Source organism: Falco cherrug, chromosome 4, assembly GCF_023634085.1.
Source record: "Falco cherrug isolate bFalChe1 chromosome 4, bFalChe1.pri, whole genome shotgun sequence".
In the NCBI taxonomy this organism is placed as follows: domain Eukaryota; kingdom Metazoa; phylum Chordata; class Aves; order Falconiformes; family Falconidae; genus Falco; species Falco cherrug.
The window spans coordinates 98230449-98240180 of NC_073700.1; the positions used below are offsets into that span (position 1 = coordinate 98230449).

The 9732-nt window shown below is 42.5% G+C and overlaps 1 long non-coding RNA gene across 1 annotated transcript in view; it reads left to right on the top strand.

The window, feature by feature from the left end:
* The window catches only part of LOC114015328 (uncharacterized), a 111420-nt gene extending 107763 nt beyond the window's left edge, over positions 1-3657 (top strand). The window contains exons 3-4 of the long non-coding RNA XR_003559185.2: positions 73-944; positions 3110-3657. This is a non-coding gene — a long non-coding RNA (uncharacterized LOC114015328). The remainder of the gene's footprint in view (positions 1-72; positions 945-3109) is intronic.
* Positions 3658-9732: the final 6075 nt, after the last annotated feature.

A 9732-nucleotide genomic window follows, 5' to 3' on the forward strand; every position in this document is an offset into this window, starting at 1 on the left:
ACTGGTGTGTGGTTTTTTTGGTTTGTGTTTCTTTGCTACATCAGTTTAATCATGGATTTCATCTTTTTCTAGGTCTTTCTCTGTTGCCAGTACGTAGCCTCAAGCTTCCTTGCTGTGCTTATAAGAAGCCGTTTCACAGGTGTCGGTGAGGTGTGTGTGCTGCTATTTCAAGAGGAAGCAAGATATTAAATGCATATGTGAAACAGAGAACAAGATTTTATTTCTCTGATGTATAAATTCCATGAATCTCCTCATTTCCATAGGTAGGAAGAAAATGGTAGAAATAAACGCCAAATGACAAAGTTCATTTCTGCGCTGTTCTGTCCAGAAATTAATGGGACTGAAATCCTGTTACCAAAACACTTCGGTTTAAAAACTCACATATTTGCTGTGAACAGCTGTATATTTGGGACCTGTAGCATGGGCCAGAACTTTGTCTAATTGTTGGTACCTGAAAATGGTTTTAAAATATAAAAAAAACCATTTTATAACCCTTTTTCCATTTACCATCCACAGCTGTACTGGTTTTGGCTGAGATAGAGTTAATTTTCTTCATAGTAGCTGGTATGGGGCTGTGTTTTGGATCTGTGCTGGAAACAGTGTTGGTAACACAGGGATGTTTTGGTTACTGCTGAGCAGTGCTCACACGGAGTCAAGGCCTTTCCTGCTCCTCACACCGCTCCACCAGCAATTAGGCTGGGGGTGCACAAGAAGTTGGGAGGGGACACAGCCAGGGCAGCTGGGGTTACAACCAACCAACTGACCAAACCATACCATGTAACACCATGCTCAGCAGTATAAAGCTGGGGGAAGAAGAAGGAAGCAGAAAGAAGGAAGCAGAAGACCTTCGGAGTGATGGTGTTTGTCTTCCCAAGTAACCATTATGCATGATGGAGCCCCGCTTTCCTGGAGACGGCTGAACACCTGCCTGCTGATGGGAAGTGGTGAGTAAACTCCTTCTTTTGATTTTGCTTGTGTGTGCGAGTTTTGCTTTACCTATTAAACTGACTTTATCCCAAGCCACACAAGTTTTCCCACTTTTACCCTTCTGATTCTCTCCCCCATCTCACACGGTGGGAGTGAGCGAGCAGCTGGGGGAGGGTTAGTTGTCGGCTGGCGTTTAACAACGATAGTCCTTTTTGGCACCCAACATGGAGCTCAAAGGGTTAAAGATAGCAACAGATTTGATTGGAAAGTGCTAGATGGAATTTATAGCTGTTATTTCTGTTAAGCTATTAATCGGCAGGCTCCTGTGCTTGCCCTAGGGCTTGCTTGCCTTACTGTATATTAAGAGTCTAGTGCTCGTTAGTGGCTGCTTTTTGCTTTTGCTGCTTGCTGTGCTGCTGTACTGCTTATCATCTTACTCTGCTGTGCCTGGGAACATTTTGGTAACAGCAATGGGGATGCGCCGGGGCTGGCAGATGGCCAGGGCATGGCTGCTGTTTCTGTGCTGCTGTACTAGACAGGCTGGAGCTCCCGTGTGAACTGGAGTCGAAGAGACTGACTTGTGGATGAGTCCACATGGGAGCAAGACACCCCAAAGTGCCTGTGGCCATGGATAAGCCCATGCCAGAGCAGGTGTATCTCGAAGCATCTGTGGCCGTGGTTGTCTGTGCTGCAGTAGGTATACCTCTGAAGAGATTGTGGCCTAAGGATAAGTCTGTGCTGGAGAAGGTATACCTTAAAGCGTCTTTGGTGGTGGGTAAGTCCATGCTGCAGCAAGTACAGCTTGAAGCATCAGTGGCTGTCCATGAGGCCATGCTGGAGCACCTCAGAGCATGTGGCCATGGATACACCCACAACAGCAGGGTAATTCTCTGAGCATAAACAGACCAAGATGTAATTCTTCTTGCAAACAAGGCATGCAAACAAGCATCCCGCAAAGCATCCTACACTGGCAGAGCAGCTCTTTGGAGAGATTCCCATTTGATATAGTACTTACAAGTGCTGCTGAAGGTAAGCACAAGCCAGGTTAGCATAACCTGTTGCCAAGGCTGCATGCCCTGGATGTGAGTTTTGGCCTCTACCATACAGGATGTCATAGAAAACGGGACTGTGAGGGACAGGGCATGATGTGTTTGAGGGGCTGTTCCCAGAGATCTGCCTGGAGCAGGGCACCTTATTTTGGGGTGAGGACAGGGCTGGTGTCACAGATGTGAGCCCTGCTGTGCCTCAGGGCCAGAAGACAGGCCAGGTCTTGTTTTGCACACTGGGTGGGACCCAGACGATGCCATCTTACCCTCATGGTCAGTGCTGTGATTCTTCCTGTGGTATTTTTCTTATGATGAAGAAGTAGATCAAACAAGTAAATTGTGTAAGTGAATGCGAAGAGGCATGGGAATGCTGGGCAGCTTTGGGCTTCATCACAGCAGTGGAGAGAGTGGAAGAAGCTGTTTTTCAGGGATGTTTTTTCTGGGCTGGCCTGGGTCTCCTTGTATGCCCTGGCAGTATGCTTGGCAAAGGCACCACACACTACTAATCGGCTCCTCTTCTCGCAGCTGCCCAGCTTCCAATAACAGATTCACCTTGGGCCCATGCATCATTATGCTACCATCTGCATTGGCCAGGGCATGGAATGGCGTTGGTTGAGTACAGTTATATCCTTTAGGGTTTATGTTCAGTTGCAGCTGCCCATCACCTAAGTCAGACATCAGCTCGTGTACTTATGAGTAATCACAGCACAGAGCAGCAGCCAGCTTTTGTCTCTTTTACAGTATGATTTTTAAGCAGCTTATTTTCATGTTGTTGGTAGCTTCTTTTACCATTAATTGATCTTACAGACACAGGCTTTGCTTGGATCTGTACTGCAAGAAGAATGAAGAAGCTTTTAATAGGCAGTGCTGTGCTTACTGTGTAATGTATTTTATGGACTTGCAATCCCTTCCTCTTAGTCTTCAGCCTAGATTCAGTATTAAAGCAGTGGCTTATGTAGGGCAGGAATCCTGCAGAGTGATTGCCAGCAACATGAACATTCCAACTCACATTGTCGTGCATGTCACACTTCTGCAGGCTAACATAATGCCAGTATTTCTAGTAGTTTATATATACATTTCATCAGCCTTAATGTTCCTCTGACACAGGATTAATTTGCTGCCTTTTTTCTCCTTAGCTGTGGAACTTTCTGGAGTCCTTGAAACAAAAATGAAAGCAGTCAGCTATGTGGGGACAGCAAGCACACACCTGCATCTGTGAGTGTTCAAGAGCGCTCAACTTCTCTGTGGCTGGGCCAGTAGGACAAGATGCCTATCACTCCTGGCTGCTAGCTGCTCTGCATCACCATCACTGCCACAGTACATCAGGCATTTGCTGAGTCTGAGCTGCTCCCTTTCCAGCCAAACAGCTCATTTTTGTCTGTCAGTGTTTGGTTGCTTACAGTGACCCCACGAGTCAGGGTGTGATTATATGAATTGTTACTGGCAGGGAGGATGGGATAAGCACGCTAAGGAGGGTTGGGGGTGATTACAGTTGTAACTAACTGACAGAGTAAGTTAAATCAGACCTCGGACAGTAGGTGTCAAGGAATAAACCAGGGTTCTTAATTCATAAAGATGGACATATATCAAATAGGAGTCCTGCCTGCCTTCACACGCAGCTTTCCCACAGAATATGGAAGAAGGGCAGGAATCGGTGAATGATGAATGCACTCCACAAGCTACACACCTGCTGCATTAAAAGTGAGTATCTCCACTCCCCTGTCTTGTAGAAGCTGATATAAGCCTGGAAGAGTACTGAGAGAGCTCTCATTCAGTGGAATTTTCCACTCTCTTTATATACATATGCATGCTGTGTGCTGCTGGGGTGCTGGCAGAATGGATGCAGGTACTACAGAAAAAGTGGCTTCCTTGATGCTTTAAAATACAGGGGAAAAAATAAGAGGACAATGAGAAGAAATTGCTTATAAAACCTGGCTATTGAAAATGCTGTAAAATAATATTTAGTCTGAGAGTGAATGGCAGGGTTTCACAAAAGACTATTTATCTGAGACCCCATATGTCAAGTTGAAACGGTGATTTTTCTATTTCTATTTATTTCAAATTTTGCAGTCACTAGAATTGATATAATAACATTTAAAAACCCCAACATTTCTGGCACTGTCAGCAAAGAATGGCACTTGAATCTTTCATTTTTCTCTGTGTCAAACCTCTGCAGATCTTTAACCTTGGGAAAACAAGGCACCTGTAGCTATCTGAATATATTGGGGCATGATGTGCACTGGAGGGGGAACTGATCCCAGGTTCCCCACTAACCTAGCTGAACAGTGTCTCTTGAAACTCAGAGCTGCTAAAGAAAATATGGTCACTGCAGCTACTCCTTACTGTTTTGGTTGCATTTTATGAATGAGAACTGGGTTTAGGTTCCTGTCACGATGGAGGTGTTAAGAGCTGTGAAACCCAGGTAGTCAAGTGTCTTCTTGCAGATTAACGCACATGTACACCAGACGGGGGACGACAAACAGGACAATCCCTATCCTTGCTTCTTGCCTGAAAAAATTGCTCCCTGATTAACATGCAGGCTCTGATAATCTCAATTTGATCCTTTTTTTAGTCATTGTACGGCCTGCAACCTGGAACATAAATTTCATTGGACAGACAGGCACTGCAGTAGATGTATCATTTCTCCAGGCCCAGCACCTACAGGATAAGAAGGTAAGCTGGAACGAATGGAAGAAACTATTTTTATGAACATATGGTGCGTGTACCTCTTTGCATGTTTTTTTCCCAGGGCCATGCAAGGGTACTCACACATTTGCTGTACCATTAGGGCCTCACACACGGAGCTGCATCATTACACAGCTGGGTATCTATTTAGTAGGAGCATTCAGGCTCCTCTAGGACTCTGCTTACATCCTGCTCTGTAAAAGGGTCCAGTTTGACTCCAGTCATATCCTAGCTTGCTAATATGAGAAGCAGTATAACAAAAAAAGTGATACTTATGAAATGGTGCATCTGCTTTCTTGTGTCCAAACTTTGGCACAGGAAGGCAATTTAAAACTTGAGTTTCTTAAGAGAAGCCTCTAAAGCTACCTTGCACACAGGAAAGAAAGCTGACAGAAAGGAGCTCAGCTGACTTGATGTCAACTTCATGTCTGAAGAAAGCTTTACCTTCTTTCCAAAGGTCAGATTAACTAGGAAAAGTCAAGTTTTCATTTCTTAAATGATGTTTCCTCACAGGGTGCTTCAAACAGTATATTTTTCTGTTCTAGTCTGTGTCTCTGAGCCCCAGCTCCCCCTTGCACTTTGTTATAGATAAAAAAACCTGTTGTGTTTTTTCCTTACTGTTACCCTTATAAGCATTATAATGCTTACTTTGAGTTCATTTTTCTTGGATTCCTTGCTAAAAGCTGAAAAGATGATGCATTGTAAACAACAAATCTCTGCTGCTGAGAGCCAGTTTTGCATGTGCAAAGACTTAAAAAAATGTGAGATTGTTCTACAGATTATGAGATACAAAAAGGAAAAGAAGAAAAATTTATTCTTTTATTTGAATTCTGTTTCCCCTATTTTATTTTTTGGTGAACAGGGCAAGAATGTCTGTGTTCTTTTACGGACCTCAGGGGTCAGGAATATTTTTAATAAGGAAAATGAAATGTTCATGCAATTCTTGGACACTTAAGTAGGGCTTTAATATCTGTTTCTACACATTTTAGTGAAATTTTTATATAACGTATGATATAGAGATAGATATTTTGTTATGCATCTGTCTATATATGCATATCATAAGACAGGCTGTGAAAATGTTATGAATTGGCAATGCTTGATATTAATGCTGTGCTTAGAAATGTTAAAAAAAAAACACCAACAGATACTGTTCTGGTCTACCAGAATTAGGCTGTTATTGTTAATGCAGGACTCTCTAAACTCAATCATTTTGAAGAGGCTTTTAAACCATTTCATTCAGCAGTTAGTTCTTTAATTAATCCCTTTTTATAATGAATGGTAATGGAGCCTTCACCCCCTTTACAAAGGGCCTATAATTCTAGTTCCACTTTCAAGGTCTACAGCATGCACAGCTAGTATATTAGACAAGTATAATATATAATAGTACAGATATGCAAGTAATGCTGCAGGTATTTTAGAAGCACAGATGAGCCAAAGGAAGATTAATGAAATTTGACAACATGACAGAAATGCTGCTGCACAAGGACATCCATCTCTAGGCTTTTTGTTATTTTTTGCTGTAACAGAACAATCAGTGGAGTAAAATACCCCTTTGATGAGTGTAATTTGGTAACAATTTGCAAACATGATAATGTGCCTTCTTAATTCAAAGACATTTCACAGAGATATCTTGACATTTTCATTACAGGAGCTGTCAGGAATAATCTGGAAGAGCAAAAGAACCTTATTGAAAAATGCCTACTTCTATTTGGTAATCTAATAATCTGTAGTAGTAGGGTCAAGTCATTTTTTATGATACAGCCTTTAATCATCTATCAATTACGACTTTTAATTACAGCTGAGCTGCTGAGATGTACAGAGATCTTCCTGGTGACAAAATGAACAGCTGTAGCTCCGAATAGTGCACTACTGCTAAAGAGAGCAGTTCCCTTTCTCCACCACCACCTTCCTATCAATGAACTGGCTACAAAAAAAGAACGTGCTGAGCGCATTACACATAATGCCAAAAATCTGGTTATGTCATAACACATATCCATGACAAACTGAATGAAGATTACAAGAGAAGTTTTTGTGGCTTTTTCTAATTTACAGCTACTTGACTTTGCCCTTCAAAGTTTCTAACTAGCAAGCTGTACTAACAGCTGCAGATATACTTTCTAGGTAATTGTGAACATCTATATGAGCCAGGACTTTTTTTAATAGCAATCACTCTGACACTGTTTGAGTCTCTGCCCCAGGGAGAAGGGAAACACTTTGCCTGGGAGCCACAAAGGCCGGCTCAGAGCAGGGTGATCTCAGTGCTGAGCATTACCTCCCTCAGCAGCACAGTCCAGGCTGTCATATGCAGATTGATCACCTGAACTGTTTTGGGTAGAAAAATAAAAATACATAATGTTAATAGCCCCAAAGTAAAAATTTCAGGTGTCCTGCAGGTCTCTGCTGATATCATAGAACAAATTTTTCTGTGTTCCCTGAAGGCCACTGTGTCTTGCTGCTCCTTGGTGGCTCTGCTTTTCTGTGGGTGGGGTAGCTTCAGAGGGCTTGTCTGTTAATAGCACAGTGATAGCTTTCCTGATTCTGCAGGCTAGTACTGTAAAAGTCCAGCTGTTTATAAAAAGCAAGTAAATCAAAACTCAGTCTACTTCACACCAAATGAAAACTCCTTCCTTTATTTTTTTTTTCACTTCTTTCTCTGTGTGCAGGACTCTTCAGTCTAAAACAAAGCGGCATCAAATGACCCTGCAAATAAGATCAGTGTAATTCAGAGAATGAAATTAATCCGTCAAGCCCTGGCTTTGTTTGTCAGTTACCATCACTGTAGTTTCTTTTCATCTTCAATTTTTGCTCCCCTTCATTATTTTCTATAAAGAATTTTATTTGGAGGAAGAAATAGAAAGAGGATTTTATGCATCCATTATTTAATGATGGACCTTTATCCTGGGGGAAAATGAGCAAGAAGGATTCTGATGATAGAATGAAGTGAATTAAAGATCAAAAAATTTCCTAAATTTGGCTGAGAGTTTATGACCAAATTTGCATATCTCTGGTTTTAATGTCAGTGACTTCTTTCTTGCTCCATTGTTGGGTTTGTTTTTATTTTTCTAATTTAATTGCTTGTGTATTAATTTTCACAATTCTGGAGCCAGCATCCCTGAGAGATCTAATTTAGGGACTGTATTTCCTCTTTGGAAAATAAGAGACTATTTCACAAAGAAGGAAAAATCAAGAACAATGGGATCTTTGAAATAACATACCTTATTTATTTTCAGAACAGCATTTCTTTTCTATAGCTTCTTAGGAGGGAGTGTTGTCTTCACAGGAGATTTGCCTGAATGCAGTTTTCAGACTCTTACCAGGCAGCACAAAAAACTGGAAGAGGCACCATAGCATTGCTCAAACTTGCATCAGCGGACCTGTTGCACGAGGGGTACGTACCACTGTGCTTAGGCTGGGCAGAGGGAATTTTATGTTGTACCTCCTCCTGGCTGATGTTTCAAGGAAAGAGTGGGACAGCCTGCACATAGCTCTACTGTAGTACCAGCTACGTTATACCTAAAGAGAGAGGTCTTAATATATCACATATACAATGTATATATAGAACTTTACGTTCCAAACAAAAATCACTTTAGGCATGAGTCGGGTGCCAGGAGTTTTCTAACCTGCTTCGGCAGCGTACTCTGTGTGCTCTGCATTGCTGTGCTGATGCACAAGAGCTGTATGGCTGGCATACCGGGCTACCTGCGCTGGTGGCAAAGCTGCTGAGCGCCACGTGAATGTGAGCCTTGGGGACGCAGGATTATAGCCACATGAGGGAGCTGCTTTAATTCTCCTCTCAAGCAACACAGGCATCAACTACCAGTGAGCAGCAGGGTTTGGGGCAAACCACAGGGCTGCTGTACTTGCTGCCAAGCCTTTGCCTCCCCACTGCAGGATGGCAAGTAGGGAGATTTGACATCACTTCCAAGATATGTCTCAACAATGCCCTTTCTATCATCCTCCTTAGTTCTCCCCATTTTTACTAATAACATCATGCCAAACTTCCCTCCTAAATGACTCGTATGTATCTCTATCTTCATTTTCTTGCCTTCTTTCCAATCGTTACTGCTTCCAGCTTTCCTTCTCTCATCTGGGGGGGGGGGGGGGGGAAAAAAAAAAAAAGGCAGCAAAAATCTTCCAAACCGGAGTATTTAAAAAACCTTATTACTATTAAATGAAGCACAGATTAGGATAAAGTATTATACGAAGTGCACAATGCTGCCTAAAGACACCTTTAATGAAAAGATGGGGAAGCTTATGGATGCTGGAGTACTGGACCCTTGTGATTGCCTAGGACATGCCAGAAAGCACACACAGGTGCTTGAAAACACAGCAGGACTTTTGTGTGATGAAGAGCCTCCAAGGAGTTGCAACCACAGTAGAGCTGTTAAAACAATCTGGTCTCTTATGGTTTCCAGCTAAGCTGGTTAAGAGCACAGTGCCTGCATGTAAATAGAGCTCTTAACCCTACTGCATTACAGGCACAACAGGAGTGATTATCTCCCCCACCTCTTTTCCTAAGGCTGCTTTGTTCTTGGTTCCTTATTTCTTTAATGGTGCAGAACAACCTGGCTCCATCACAGTATTTTTTGGAAGGGGACACTTGCCTCCTTCCCCAGCACTACAGGTAGCCATGAAGTGCTGCACATCCTAAGTACAAGGTGTCTGCACCACAGGAAAGCCTGCAGTACATGAAGAGAAGGACAGGCCCCAAGACCTGAAGGCATAAAATACGTTGCACCGGATTCAAAGCAGCAAAAAACCGCTCATGACTCACAGTCCTAATCCCAACTAGTGAGGCGTCTTCTGCTCTGCTGAGAAGCCTCTGGAAAGCTCTCCTCTGTACCATCTGAAATTAAATTAATGAACAAATGTATGTTTCTGCTATGTGAAAATACTACATCTCTGGAAAGAGAATGAAAGCAAATGACCTTTCAATCATTCATCCTCTGTGGGACTTGGGGGCGCTCCTGTTCTACCCTGTAAAAATGTCTCTGGGTAATTCTGGATTAAGGCTACTACTCAATCCAGAAAAGAAAATACTTTTTCAGAATACTAGAGAAACTCTTTCCAGAGT